General features: G+C 37.3%; 1 long non-coding RNA gene across 1 annotated transcript; it reads left to right on the top strand.

The window, feature by feature from the left end:
* Positions 1 to 2,762: 2,762 nt before the first annotated feature.
* Positions 2,763 to 14,324, top strand: LOC122343450. Its single transcript, XR_006250781.1, has 5 exons — positions 2,763 to 2,901; positions 4,119 to 4,610; positions 7,190 to 7,313; positions 13,320 to 13,529; positions 13,971 to 14,324. It is a non-coding gene; the product is annotated as an uncharacterized LOC122343450 (long non-coding RNA).
* Positions 14,325 to 15,007: the final 683 nt, after the last annotated feature.

Raw genomic sequence — 15,007 nt, 5'->3', positions numbered from 1 at the left:
ATTCAGACAGCAAAACAAGGCCAGAGACAGCTCGCCGCTATCTGATATTCACGCTCCAAGTTTAACTCCCGTTAGTGTGACTGAATCAGAGCGCTGTGGTAAGAATAACTAATGGCCAGATGGAGCGGCGTTGATCATCGCAGTCTGTTCGATTCCCATCACAAAGACAAACTCTGTGCCTTCAAGTATAAATGCATTAATCACTTGCAACACAAATGCTGTTCAATGGAGACGTCTTCACATACCATTTCTTGATTAGACCGCAGCAGGATGGCGCTAATGAAAGCCGTGTCTCGAGGTTGCTCATGTGTGTAAGACGTTACACCTGCTGTTTGTGTGACGTTATTTATATATTTGTGTATGCTGTAATTTTACCTCACTATGAGCTGGACCTTTCGTAGAACTGAGAAACTAAAATTTCCTTGATCTTTTGAAATAGTCATTGGACTATAAAAATATTTAAAACCTTGTCAGTAGTATAATAAAATCAGCTTATATTGAAGGCAGTTCTCCAAAGCAACAGTTGCGAAATATTCTACTCTGTGGTGTAATAGTGGGGCCAAACCCCACCTTGCTTCTACATCACTGCCTGTTTAGCCCCGCCCACCTATTCTACATCACTGCCTGTTTAGCCCCACCCATTGATTGTTAACCGCTACCTATTTAGCTCTGCCCACCAATTCTACATTGCTGCCCGTTTAGCTCCTCCCATGGATTATACATTACTGCCTATTTAGACCTGCCCATTAATTCTACATTGCTGCCTGTTAGCGCCGTCCATCGATTCTACATTGCTGCACGTTTAGCTCCGCCCCTGATTATACATCGCTGCCTATTTAGTCCCACCTATCAAATCATACATGTAGTGTAAACCAAAGCAGCAAACTCAGGTCTACACAGAAAAAAAAAATAATACTAGAATTACTACTAGATGCAATCTTTGCATTGCCTTCCTTCTTATTCCAACATTAGGAAAGAATGGATAAACTTTCTTTTTAATAATGGTTCAGAACGTGTCAGTAAGAACATGCTCCATTTGTTCACTTCGTTTTACCATGGATTCATTTACAAACAAGGCACAACTCAATGCAGGATTTTCAGAAAGATTAACACTAAAAGACAATGCTGTGTCAACTATATTGTATTGGACAGTAATGTCACACCACACAAGTATGAGGAACTGTTTTTAATCACTGATCCCTATAGCTTTGTCCTGAGCTTTGCTATGTACTGAGTATTTATGCGTTTTTTACCTAAATGACAGTGGTATTTATCTATGAAGGAACTATTAGCCAATCATAGCAGTGAGCATTTTCTACAATCCTCCAGGCCTTCAGAAGGGCATTCTGATGAGGGGGGGTTAAAAACGTGACAGAAAATAGCCTATTACTTCTGTATTGCTTTGCTGTTTCCATGTACAAATCTTGATAACATTTAAAGGGGACCTCAGAGAACAGTATAAAATAATTTTTAAAAAGGCAGTTCATGAACCCTTTAAGTGACTGTTTGTACAGTAATATGGACCACATTAGTGATGAAGTTGCACGGGAACTATTGACAGTCAAAGCGATTACCCTCCCAGTCATCCGGTTGCAAAGTGCAACACAACGGCCCTTTGACTTTTGCTGAGGTTGACCTTTGCTACAGGGAATCTGAGCGAGGACTCACCGGTAACCTAATTAATAGGAAATGTCACAGCAGTAATTACAACCAACAATGTGAATCATCACGGATGTGAAGCTGCTGCGAGGAAACGGGTGACTTTGAAGGCTCCCTTTTATTTGGCTTTCCAAGAAAATGAGAATACAGTATGGTAGTGTTTATCATTGGACCGTCGCCTAGTAATACCTTGAGTCTGATTGGATCACATTATGAGTGTCAGGAAATGTAAACAGTGACTGTAGCTTGGAACAGTAATGTATTTTAATACGGTACTAATGATAACCATATTCATATACCATGGTGTCAACGTGTTACTCACAGTTGCTTTAAGGCAAGACACTACAGGCAAGGTGAGATTTTGGGATATTATGTTTCCATAATAAGATTACGCTACATATTGGTATCTATGGTTCCATAATACAAGTCTACATTTTCAGAAATATTTATATAACATTTGAAACTATATGAGTAGTTTGATGACAAACTTGATGTTGGCAAAAGTAAAGTTTGAAATAAACAGTTTAAACTTTGAAAAGCTTCATGTTTAAAGATTTTACATTGTTAACATAACTTTTCATGCCTCTAGCTTATTTTAGCATATTGCTAGCGTGAATTAGTGTTAGCATGTCTAACCTGTTTCTGGCATGTTTTTGATGTTTCAAAGTGTAAATTATCATGGTTTAACACAGCAATGTTTAACATATTGCTAGCATGAATTAGCATGTTTCTGAGCCATTGCTAACATGTTTCTAGCATGTTAACATGTTGCTAGTATTAATTAAGTTGCTAGCACGTTTTAGCACATAGCTGTCGTGTTTATTTAATCTTAAACAGGATTTCATTATGTTGGCTTTGTCAACTTTTTAAAAAAAAATTTCACATTTCACTTAATTCAATTTACCTCTAATCGAATACTATGTAAACAGTGCTTAGCATGAAACCAAACATCTGTATGACCCTTGCTGACACTCAGTATGATTTGGACATGAAATTAACATGAAAGTGGCCGCTTGATATTTTATCACGGCACGCCTAGTTTACACGTGAGAACGACAAATCATACAAAGTACTCTCATGTTGAATTTTATGATGGTTTTTGTTTGTTTTATCTCTTGCATTCTGTGTCCTCAGAACTGCCGTAACACTCATGGATCTGAAACCAGGGTTTTATTTAGCACAAGATCAGTGATGGACCGATAGACTCCAGCGAGACAGATGGGCAGATGTGGCTTCACAGCAGTATGTTCATTTTGTTCTATATTTCAGTTGAAATGAGCTTTTCAAGTTTTTTTTTTCTTTCCATCTCATTTTTTGAAACTGTGTCTGCGCTTCACATCTGCTGTGGGAGCTTGAGAATATTCAGATTCTTTATAGAACAGACCCAGGCTCTCTGATTCTGCTGTTCGCTTTCAGGCTGGAGATATACACAGCACAATGCTTACATTACAGTCAATATCCTCTAAATTACTTTATAAAGAGTACAGCGCAAGTTAGAGCCGAAATGAAATTACTCATGACAGTATTTCATAATCCGCACATATTTTCTAAAGATGAGGTGCAGGAAACTAAGTTAATGTGATTTTCTTTTTCTTTGACCATTCTTTCATCAAAGCGGCTTATCTAACAAAGCGTAGAGGAGGACGAATGCGTAAATTAGCTTAGCGGATGTTTGAGTAAACAGCTCTGTCCTCTTTCACGCTTATATCTGTAGGTGTATTTTGGCCAGAGACTATTCCTGTCCGCCTAGACTTTAACTTTAGAAATGTCCATTTCACCTTTGAAGGGGCATTTTGCTCCCATATGAGGGACGATTGTACCCATAATCCTGTGTTGACCTTTTGTTCATAGATTGTCTCTATCTATAATTACTTTTTTCCACACTATGGCGGAGTTATGGGGGGCAGGGGTTTGGTGCAAGTTCATGGGCGGTAAATATGTTTTATTAACCCACAGAAATATACAGAGTAACTTGGTAAACATGACTTTTTCAAACTTTTTCAATTCAAGTTGAGCTCTGTTGACAGCACTTGTTGCATTGTGTTTTATATAATATAATATAATATAATATAATATAATAGTGCTGTCTTAACTATTGTGATTAATCACATCCAAAATTTTTATTTACATAATGTGTGTGTGAGCTGTGTATATTTATTATGTATATTTAAAAACAAACATGTGCATGTATATATTTAAGAAAAATATGTTTATATATTAAATATATATGTGTGTGGGTGTGTGTGTGTAGCCATATATTTAATCTGTGATTAGTTGTTCATTAAGTTAGTTAAATATTACTGTTAATTCATTCATTCATTCATTCATTCATCTAATATGATCATAATGTTCACATTTTATATTATTGTGTATATGTATTTACATAATTGTCAGTTTGCATTGAACTCTTCAACGTTCCTTATATAGGTTCAACCCTTAATATTTTTTTTTCTCTTCAGCTCAGCGACTGCAAACGACAGGCAGAACAAACTGTCCTTACCCTCTCCGAGCTCAGCTGGAGGGACGTCGCTGATACCCATGATGCTTTAGGTTACCACTGAGTGACAGATGCTGTAACACTGGCAGAGGTTCAGTGAATCGGATTAGCATTAAGGACATCTGAAGCATCCCTCTCTGTTTTAATTAGCAAAAACATTCGAAACCCTCAGCAATGACCGCGAGCTCATGAGAAGATGCGTGCCGTATTATAACTCTGGCTATACGGTAAACTTACACGAAACCAAACTGTGTTTACAGACTGACTGTCTGATCCCAGAAACGCAGGATCCTTCGGCTCTGCTTGTGCTGGTTTCCTGAGCCTCATCTGAAATCAAGCGCATCGAAGGGTCAGGAGGTGCAGCAGAACCAAGCATGCGATCTGACAGCCGTGAGAAACACACTAAACGCTCTCGCAGACGGACAGAGCCTTCCTCGCCTCCTCAACACCCTCTGTGAGTTTCAACATCTGTATTCTGTGTTAATTAACTGATTAGTGTGAATGGAGAAAGGAGAGTTTGTCTTAGCGCTCACTAGGCTGCCAACTGTCAGCGCCGCTAGTCAAACGAGCGCCAGAGATGTTTGGACTCTCTGTCACTGCTGAAGCTTGAGTGGATTTTAATTAGCGCGAGGATGATTGTACTGATTATGACATGGGTGAGAAAAATCACTTTTTGTTGTTGTTGCCGTAGTAGAAATTATAGGGAGATAAAACAATAATTCTGGCAGATCACCAGAAATGTTCATGTAGGACAGAGGATCATATATCACTATTAAATCTCCTACTGTGGTATAATATTAGTGGGTAGTTAACATGGACATTATTTAAAATATATACATACATATAGTTTGTTTGTATGTTTGTTTGTTTTTCCATATATATTTCTTTATTTACATTTATGCATTTATTTTTTTTTTTATTTTCACCTAAACCTGAATTTTAAAAAAATAAATGTTTCTAAAATGTTTAACTTATCACGATTAATCACATTCAAAATAAAAGTGTTACATAAGCTACACATACAAATCAAAGTTACATAATATATGTGTGTACTGTGTATATTCATTTCTATTTTTTGTTTGTATGACACAGCGTACAGTGTATTATGTAACGCATACTTTTTATGTTCACAATTAATCACAATTCATTGATTTAACAGCCCGGATTTATTTAAGGGATTAAAATAATATTTGAATCATATATTATTTTAATATTGAACACTGCAAAATTTTACATTAATAAACGCAATGTTTATATTTTAGGTGTTACATTATCGTCACTACTTAATTGTGCAATATGACATATTCTATACAAACACACAATAGTGCTTCAATTTATTTTGCTTCTGTGTGTATTTTTGGTGCTAAAATATCACTTTTTCTAGTCTTGTGTTCAGTTTTCAGACAACACTTTTTTAATCACCCTTTTACTTAATTACACTTGCAGTGTGACGAATTACTTTAAATGAATTGTCTGCAGCATAAATATTTCATGTAGCCCTTCAATTACTATAAGCATGGATAATAATAATAAAAATATGAAATAAGGTGAATTTAGGTCCATTGTGTCTAAAGGGTTCTTTTACAAACACACACACACACACACACAAATCTTGTGCACATACGATGCCAGTCTAGAAATTCTTATTCTGAAATCTGATATGAAAACCAGGGAATATTACTACTATGCATTGAATTTTAAGCTCACATATTAACCGTCAGTCACTCTTCCATTGGAATGCAGCTCCACGCTTCCGCTTAATCTAACTGAGAAATTAAACAGTGTTTACTTTGGCTTAAAAACTAACTTAGTCATTTTTTGTTCCCATTCATTAGTGATGGCAATTTCCTTTGTGCAGATGAGAGCGAGAGAGGATTGATTAAATTCTGCATTAAAAATGAAAAGTGTGCGAAAAGAAGGTCACCGAGTGACTTTGCCCGCTCTGAAGGGCTTTACAACTTTGTACAGTAAGAGGATACGATTCTGTGCATAAATACACCATCATATAAATCAAACGACTCTTGATTGATTTCTCCCGGGATGGAAGATTATGAATGAAATAAATCTGTCATTGGACATCCATCATCATACTGTCTATTCAAGTTTATTGGGTTAACAAAACTCATACTACTATCTCTACAGAGATCTCTTATTCTATCTCTATATCTAGAGAAAGTCTCAACAGAATTAATCATATCTTTATCCTACAGCACCAGCTGTTACATAAGTGAAAAAAGCACTGGCATCTGTAGATAGACACGAAAAGAAAGCATCATGGGAATCTGGCAAATTTAGAAATCGGAGCTTTGCTTTTATCACATTTCTGCTGCTATACTCAAGTCGTCTCTAAGCATGTTAACATGATAATCGCGGCGCACACATGACTGATCTGTCTTTATGCGGGATGTCTCTCGGCAAGGTAATTCCCTCGAGTTCCCCGTGATATTATGGCATTTGTCCAGCCTCCTTTCAGGAATGACCAATGATTTCCTGTTGTGACAGGCATTTAGATGAATGTGATCTTGTGCTTTGGTGATATGTCACCCGCTCTAACGGAGTCATGATAATTATTGCGCTCTGGGGAACGTGATGTATCATCAACAGGACTCTTGGTGCACAGTGAAGATGCAGCCTGCATATAGAAGCTGAGGTCAAGCCATTAGAACTGGAGTACTACCTAAAGAGCATCCAAAATGTGTATTACAGCAAGATTTGGCTTTTTCTGTGCTTTTCTTGCTTTAGTCAGTTATGTTAGGTTCACAGGAGTCAAATTCAATGTTTAATTGAGGAAAATGCAAAAAGCATCTGTTTAAACCCTGGTTCCCAGCTGTAAAGATTTAACTGTTTACTTTCATCTGTGGATTGTAGTTACCTGTACCTACACTGTTTATTGTCCAGAATTGAATTTCAATAGTTTCATGCCTCTGGCAGATAGTAATTTGTTGAAGAAACACATTGTGGTCGACACAAACCATATCTATCTGTGACTGTGATCCTGTCTTGTTTCTTTTAACTCGTGGGTTTGTTTTCCAGGTTTATAGGATGAATTCATCTCATGAAGACATGTTTCAACTCGACAGGCTTCTGCCTTGTTACGGATGGATTTGCAGCAGAAATGCAAAAAAGAAATGAAGAGCCTCCTCCACTGTAAAAGCTTGTGAGTCTGTTTATTATATCTTATCCATGCGCAAGTATACAGTTTGTCTAGGTGCAACTTATTATTAGCATTTAGCGCAGTTTTTTTTTAAACCCTTTCGAAATTCTTGCAACGTACTACTTTTTCGAGATCCAAATAAAATAAATTAATTTACTGAGGTGAAATGTAGGGATAGATGGAAAGATGCATGGATGCAAGATTATGATAGTTGAGTATGAGACACAGGGCCCAACACTGATCTAAAAGATAGAAATTTGGTACCCATTCTCAAAAGCTCAAGCAACGTCGCAGAAAAGAAGTTGCCAAGCAAAACAGAGATGTAACTGATATTTGTCATAGTGCTTTTACATATCTATTAAATTGTTAAACTAAAGGGAAGCTGGCCATAAACCTCTTGAATCAGTCTAGAATACGAATCAAATATCCTGGGTTGCCACTGATGCATTTTTCCTGTCTCTAAAGACTAGCGTCAGCCAGCAAAACGAGGCGAGTATTGGAGCCCAGTGCTTTGAAAGCATCGGCTGACGTCTCTCAGCTGAAAAGAGTAGCTTTAGACGCTAAGCCCGTCCAGGAGGCCTCAGAGCACACTCTCTAAATCCCACCATTAACGTCCGCGGATAAAGGTAACAATGATTCACGCTAAAGCCGATAGCGTCAATCGGCAGCATTCGTCAGCGGTGGCATTCGGCTGTCAGCGCAGGTGATTCATTACGCTTAGCTTATTTTAATTAGCTTTCCTGCCACACAACTAATTGGTCGCGGATCGTAAGCAGAAAAGAGTCTGTGCCTCGAGGCGAGGCGTTAAGACGACTAGAGCGCTTATATCAAATCTGATTTAAGTAATAAGCATTTTCAAAAGGCCAGCTGGCTATCAGTGCCAGGTACATGTCATGTGACCTTTTTAAAAGGTGTGCGTGGAAATGTAGCAGCGATGCAATAAAGCGTGTGTTCTAGCTCTGTGTCCCCTGTTTCTGTTGCCTCTCCTCTTCCATGAATTCAGATGAGCTAGATTTTGCTTTTATTGTGAGAAGAAAGCAATATCAGATCATAGGCTTCTGACAGCTTCAGGAAGGCGAGGTGTTTGTGAGTATCTTATCAGCAGCTGTGGCAGCAGACGTATGGCGTGACTTTATCTGTGACAGAGGAAGGCATCACGCACAAACACACACAAACAGACGTGTGCAGACACATGACGGAGGAGGGGCTCGCGCTCTTCAGACTTCAGTGCTTCATATGCCTCACGTATCATTGCTCTGATCTGTTTGCTTACAGGAGAACATAGAAGGAGGAAAAACAAAGGCGCTCATTACAAATAGCCAGTGTTGGGGGTAATCAGATTACTTTTTTCGACTAGTTAGGTAACGCAAGAAAATACTTGTTTACTGAGCTAGTCGTTTTCCTATTTTTTGACTGACAGGTTGAGAGAAAACAGAAGGTTTAGCATTCATCAAAATTAATTAAAGCAGTGAAATGCAAAAAATGACTCAAACCTGCAATAATTAAATGTTAATACAAATGTATCTGATCCCGTTATATTTACCAATGTCTTTGCTGCTGACCTTTGATGATTCAGTTTAACCATACTAATAAGCAAAAATGAGTTTTTTTTAATTGCTGAAGAGTATTACACCTTCTTCTGTATTCTACTGCACAGACATGAATTAACTTTTCCTTCAGCCTGTTTTATTCGTTACACTTTTTGGTGTGAAAGACCCGTTACATTTGCTATAAATAGAACATCTTATATTAAAAACAAACAATATTTAAAAAGTAACTCAAAAGTAACGTAACGCATTTAGTTAATTTTTTAGGGAGTATCGCAAAATTGTAATGCATTATTTTTAAAAGTTACTTTCACCAACACTGCAAATAGTGCAAACAATACTGTCTTTTATCACCTACTTTGTAGTCCAGCCATTACATATAATAATAGATATGCATACTGAGATTGCTTTTTCATAGCTGAGGAAGCATCATTTCTCTTTTTTTTAATCCTGTGTTTATTTTACTGGTATGTATATACTATTAAAGTATTTATTTTATTCTCTATAGCTTTGTTTCTAATTCAGTTTTAGCAATTTTAGTACATAAACTTTTTCTTACTAAATTAATTTTAGTTCGCAATGGCAAAAGTATGTTATTAATTTTTTACAGAAAGCAATTGTAATAGTTTTATTTAAAAGTAATACTGGTTTTATTGAAGTACTTTTCATGTTTATTATCATTGATATACTACTACAATATTTGGTAATTGTTTGAATTACATTTTATTTTGTAATATTTTTCTCATAATTTGAGTTGTCTTTTGTTAATGTTTTCAGGATAGTTGTTATGTTTTGTCATTTTATTATTTTAATTAAAACAGAAAGAATTCTAAATAAAATTGTTGATATAATATGACGACAGGTGACAGGACATTTCAAACGCTTGGTTTCTATTTATGAAGTGTTGTGCTGAGCAGCCCTGCTGTCTCATTGGTCCAAAATCTCACACCACATAGGGGTTTATTATTAAACATCAAACATTTTCTGATTGGCTATGATTTTGTCCTAACAGACAGACAAATTTAGTTTAGCAAGAAAAGTTTCACACTGAAATCTCCGATCTTGGCATCTTGGCAGATCTGAGAATAGTTTAGGACATTGTTGAGATGTCTCCTGAAACTTCACAGGAGACGTACTTGAGTTTGCCCGGGCTTTCTTCCTCAGGAAAAAAAATCAAAGAAGCATGATACACTAGTCTCCAGATGCTTTCCATTTAATGTCATTGTCTAGGCGTAACAATACAGATATTATAAAAGATCTCATTTGCGATTTTTCTATCCTACGGGGTGGACACCTTAAAGAGATTTGACTAAGTGAATTTGCCTGAGATGATCGCTTGAAGCGTTTTCAACAAAACCATCAGTGTGCTTTGAAATGATATAGCCCTGAAAGCGCTACGGATATCGCTTGCACCGTTTATACTGCGGTACAAAACTGGAAACTAGCTGTGGGTGTCAGAATCGCCTTCAGCCTGTCTGCTGTCCCAGCCTACGTAGCTCCGAGAGATGGCAGGCAGAGTAAATTGAACTGATCTGTGTTGATTAAGGTTGAACGGAGGGCAGAAGAGAGCAGGGACGCGAAGGTCACCCCCTTTATCTATAATCACATCACAGCAGAGCTCTACTGGTGGATCAGCGTCTCATAATTACTCATTATTCATGAGTCGGTCAGAGAGAGAGATTCACATGATGTACTGGTCCCTTGCGATCCTGAAATGGCAGCTACAGGAGATGTTTAGTTAGAATAATGACATAAATGTTAATCCTGATGTTCAGACGGGTAATGAACCACCTGTGTTTGTTCCCGGCTGTTAAAACACGGGCAACTAAAATGCAGAGATTAAAGGTTAAAAACATCCTTGCTCATCAAAACATGTTCAGCTTTCCTATGGCCTCTTTTTCGATGTCTGCCGGATCATGCGGTTTTAGGGGATCAATATCCAATCCTTCTTATTACAGATTAATCCCTGAATATCCCAGCTTCATTAAAACTATATCTGACTGTTGCCATGTTCAGAATGCTGTGCTGTGAAATACTTTGCATTTCGAACTAACCGTAAAACAGTTGCATGCAATTCAGCGAATCTAGTTGCTTATTAAACCTGGCATCGTGCGTTATGAATGTTACTGGCTCTTTGTCAAATTGCAAGTCGCTTCAGAAAAAAATGTCGGCATTCTGGGACACCGTGAGGGTTAGTAAATAGACGTATAAATGTGTGATATCTGTCCTTGTAAATCTTTTTGTTGTACAGTACATTTTATAAAGGGTATTAATATTATATCAGTTCATTGAACATGCTTATCTTGTGATGTAAAGATGTGAAGTATCATCTGAATGAGCTTTTAATATGGAAATAACCCCAAGGACATTCTTTTTGTACAACCGATTGCATCAGTGTTTCCCACAGTACAGTCCATCATAAGGCACAATTATCACTGCAAAAAGGACAAACCAAAAGAACACAGTTAAAAAAAGAGTCGTATTTATCCTTTGGTAAATCATGTCCCATTCACTCGGAGGTGTCTAGAGGACCAGAATAGATAGCAGTCAAATTCATCACCGCCTCATATCTCATATAGAGTTCTGCTGCAGTGCACACAGTTTATTACAATGCCTCATGAAGCTGTCTCCTCAAAGTGTTCAGAGAGAACGAAGCTCATTCAAATGGCTTTGATGCCGATCTGAAATTCAATTGCATTGTGTCAAAGAAGAGCCAAGTCCCAAGATGCCTGCTGCTTGAAGCGCCATCCTTCTCTATTGTTTTTTCTCAAACAGTTTAAGTACTATTGTTAGCTGTTGGGAGCAAAAAGAGTTTTCAGTCCTAAAAAAGGAGGTAATATGGAGGTTAACACAACATTGCACTTAGTTTAATGAAGAACAGACAGAGAAGCGGCACATTGTGTCGCTGCTCCAGATTCGTGTTGCTCACCCACCTTAAGCGTAGCTCTTTTAGAGAAAGACAAGGAGCAGAAGATAAAGGTGACAGCTAAAGATATACATTGGCGTGATAAAAAAGTTAAGTCGTCTTCTTCTAAGACACATTTCCTTTGGCACTGTGGTCCCGGCTGTGGAGCCAAGGCAGTCATTATGGGTGAAAAACTGTCCCGGTTCAGGGCCCTGACTTTATTGGAATTGCTCGTAAGTGTCACTACGTCACACTTGTCCCCCGAGGTGTATTACTCCATGGTGAAATAAGTGCTGGGTGATAAAAGAAAATGCTCTATAAGACGTATCGATGCCAGAGGGAGCCCGCAAATGCAGAAACGGCACTGCACAGCTGTACGGACAATATATTGGCAGAAATAAAATTGGCTTTGAGCAAGCCGGTGGAACACAGCTTTTCTGATCAGAGAATGTTTGAACTTTATGAGCTTTACAGCCTAAAACAAGAACTAGATGAGTTGAGACAGTTCAATTATATCAAAAAATGCCAAATGATGTTATGTTCAGTTAAGACAGAGTGCAGTACTGAAAAACTCCAACAGGGTTTCCTGTGATATATTCGTTGGTGCCACAAAATGGAATCAGTAAAGCAAAACTGACAACACTGATTGCAACGGATTACATTACAGTAATCTACAAAAATAAACCACAACCTGTTTCTGTTATACAAATACCACCTTCTGTCTAATCCATACATGCCAGCTCATTCCAATTTCATTGCATTTTAAGTTCAAATATGGTGAATTAAAAGAATGCAAACTTTCAGCATTGCATATAAAAATTTATCAAAGTATAAAAAGTATAAAATCATCTGCCAGTGCGGGTAAGTGCAGATCATTGTTTTTAGCAAAATGCACTTCATTTACATTTGTTTTCTCCTCTTGGAATATCTTATGTCATTTTAAATCATCTAGTTAATGCATCTTAATTTAAGAACTTTTGACTAGAAACAAAACTAAGTTAAGCCTTTTTTCCCCTAAAAGCAACAGACAAAATTTTATTTTCTTTATCTAGTAAATGCATCATAATAACATAGAAACAAGACAAAAATACAAAGTGAAATAAGCCTTTTGCATATGACAAATGAGTTAATGTACATGGTGAGCTGTTTCAGTAGTAGGCTGTTTATAATAAATCAATTAAATATGTTACCACATTTTATTTGTATAGTATTGTTTACATTTTAGGTAAGGCCAATTACTGCATTTAGTTTTTACTGCCTACAAACTGTCTGAAAATGTCTATTTGAACAGATTTTGCTGTATATATTTTAAATGTCTCTATTATTAAAAGAATTGCTCATTGTTTGTTGATGATACCTAATGCGTTAGCTAATGCTTACAAATTGAACTGTATTGTAATGTGTAAACAAAAGTACTAATTCTAGTTCTAGAATCCTGCTTTTAAGGAGGATTCTGTTTTGTATAATGGGAAGAGTCAGAATTTGTCCCATGAGTTTTGTGAACATGGAACTTTCTTGGCTGTAATAAAACAGTGTTTGGAGTTTCTCCTCTGACAGGTTGAAGCAGACAAATGAGGAGATTCACAGCCCACCTGAAGCCCAGGAGAACGCCGCCCGAGCAGGCATGCCAGTGGAGGCCCCTGCTAATTATCAGGCCCCTCTCCATGACTGACATCTGCTTCCTACCCCTCTATTAGGACATCACCAGGGCTTGCAGAAAAAAAGCAAGGAGAAACCACACAACAACAAGGGGTTCCACTATGCTCTGTAAGCACAACATTGTGACTGTGAAGGCGGCATCCGTTTTTATTTTACACAATTATTGATGTATTTTTAGTGCGTGGATTCTGTTAAGGGTTTATGGTTTGATAACTAAGGGCCATCTGATGTCGGAATGCTGTCTGGTTTATGATGAGAGGCTTTCTAATCAGCAAGATCAATGCAGAAAGTAATTTATTCACGGTCATAAGCTAATTGGTGCCAGTTTAACCCTTTCTCAACGATAGATGAATTTCCCAAATGTGCTTTCAGATTGTTTGTATAATGTATTCTCTTAAAGCATTCCATTATTTTAAGAAATACAAAACCTTTTCAAGATGTTCCCTTTTTCGTTAACTCTAAGTAATAACAAAATATGAACTGAAATCCAAATCCAGCTGCAATTATTCCATCGTGGTGCCTAAACAGGTGATTAATTCTCCATTTCAGGCCTCCTGATGTGAGAAGTATTACTGATGTCGACTCTGAAGACTGTAGGTATGGTGACGGTTCGTCTGTCAAGCGGCTGCCCTCTGGTGACCTTGTCCGTCTGAGGTATCTGCGGCTCAGTGGAGCGTTTCCTGGCCGTCTCATGCTCTATCAGTCCCAATGACGGAACACAGCACCCGACTGGACCCGCATGGCCATAAGGGGTGCTGGAGTCAAGCCGATCCGACAGCCTAGCTCACTCCTCTGGTCTAAGGGTCAACGCTGAGGTCATTCAGCACCTAGAGTCACCCTGGGTAGAATGCAGTCATGACATGAATCCTTCCTGGATGTCCTTTCGATTGCCATTGCACACAAGGACAGGTTCAATCAAAAGGTAATGCAAAATATTCTTTGAAAACCAAAAAAGTAGTGCATGCTATTTTTTAGTGCAAATTAATTAGCAGTAAACAGTAGTGTAAGTACATTCTAAATAGTAGTGCATAATGATTGTAGTGCAAACTAAATAGCATACTAATTGTTGTGCATTCTTGAAAGTAGAATTATTTAGATTATATATATATATAGGTTATATAGATTAGTAGTGTAATGTGCATTTGCAAAAGTAATTCAAGCTATTTGTATACAAAATAGCAGTTCATATAAATACATACTAAATAGTAGTAGTGTACACTGTTTGTAGTATACATACAGAGTAGAAAGTAGCATACAATTGTATCCTTTGGAAACAAAAAAAGCAGTACATACTATTTGTGGTACAAGCTAAATAGCAGTACATGCTAATTGTTGTGCATTGATAACAGAATATACAGAACTAATTATATACTGTACATACTAGGTAGTAGTACACCCGTTAATGCATAGAAGTAATTCATATTTGATAAATATTTGGGAATAGTACATTCTAGCTACATACATACATGCAAAGTACACTACTTTTATAATAAAAAAAAAGAGTGTATTTGTAGCACAAACTAAACGGCAATACATGGTGATTGTTGTACATTCTTAAATTATACAGTACTGCTTATTTACATACT

The sequence above is a fragment of the Puntigrus tetrazona genome, chromosome 4 (genome assembly GCF_018831695.1).
Source record: "Puntigrus tetrazona isolate hp1 chromosome 4, ASM1883169v1, whole genome shotgun sequence".
NCBI lineage: Eukaryota > Metazoa > Chordata > Actinopteri > Cypriniformes > Cyprinidae > Puntigrus > Puntigrus tetrazona.
Note: the sequence above shows the minus strand (reverse complement) of the source record. Positions and strands in the feature narration are given on the sequence as shown.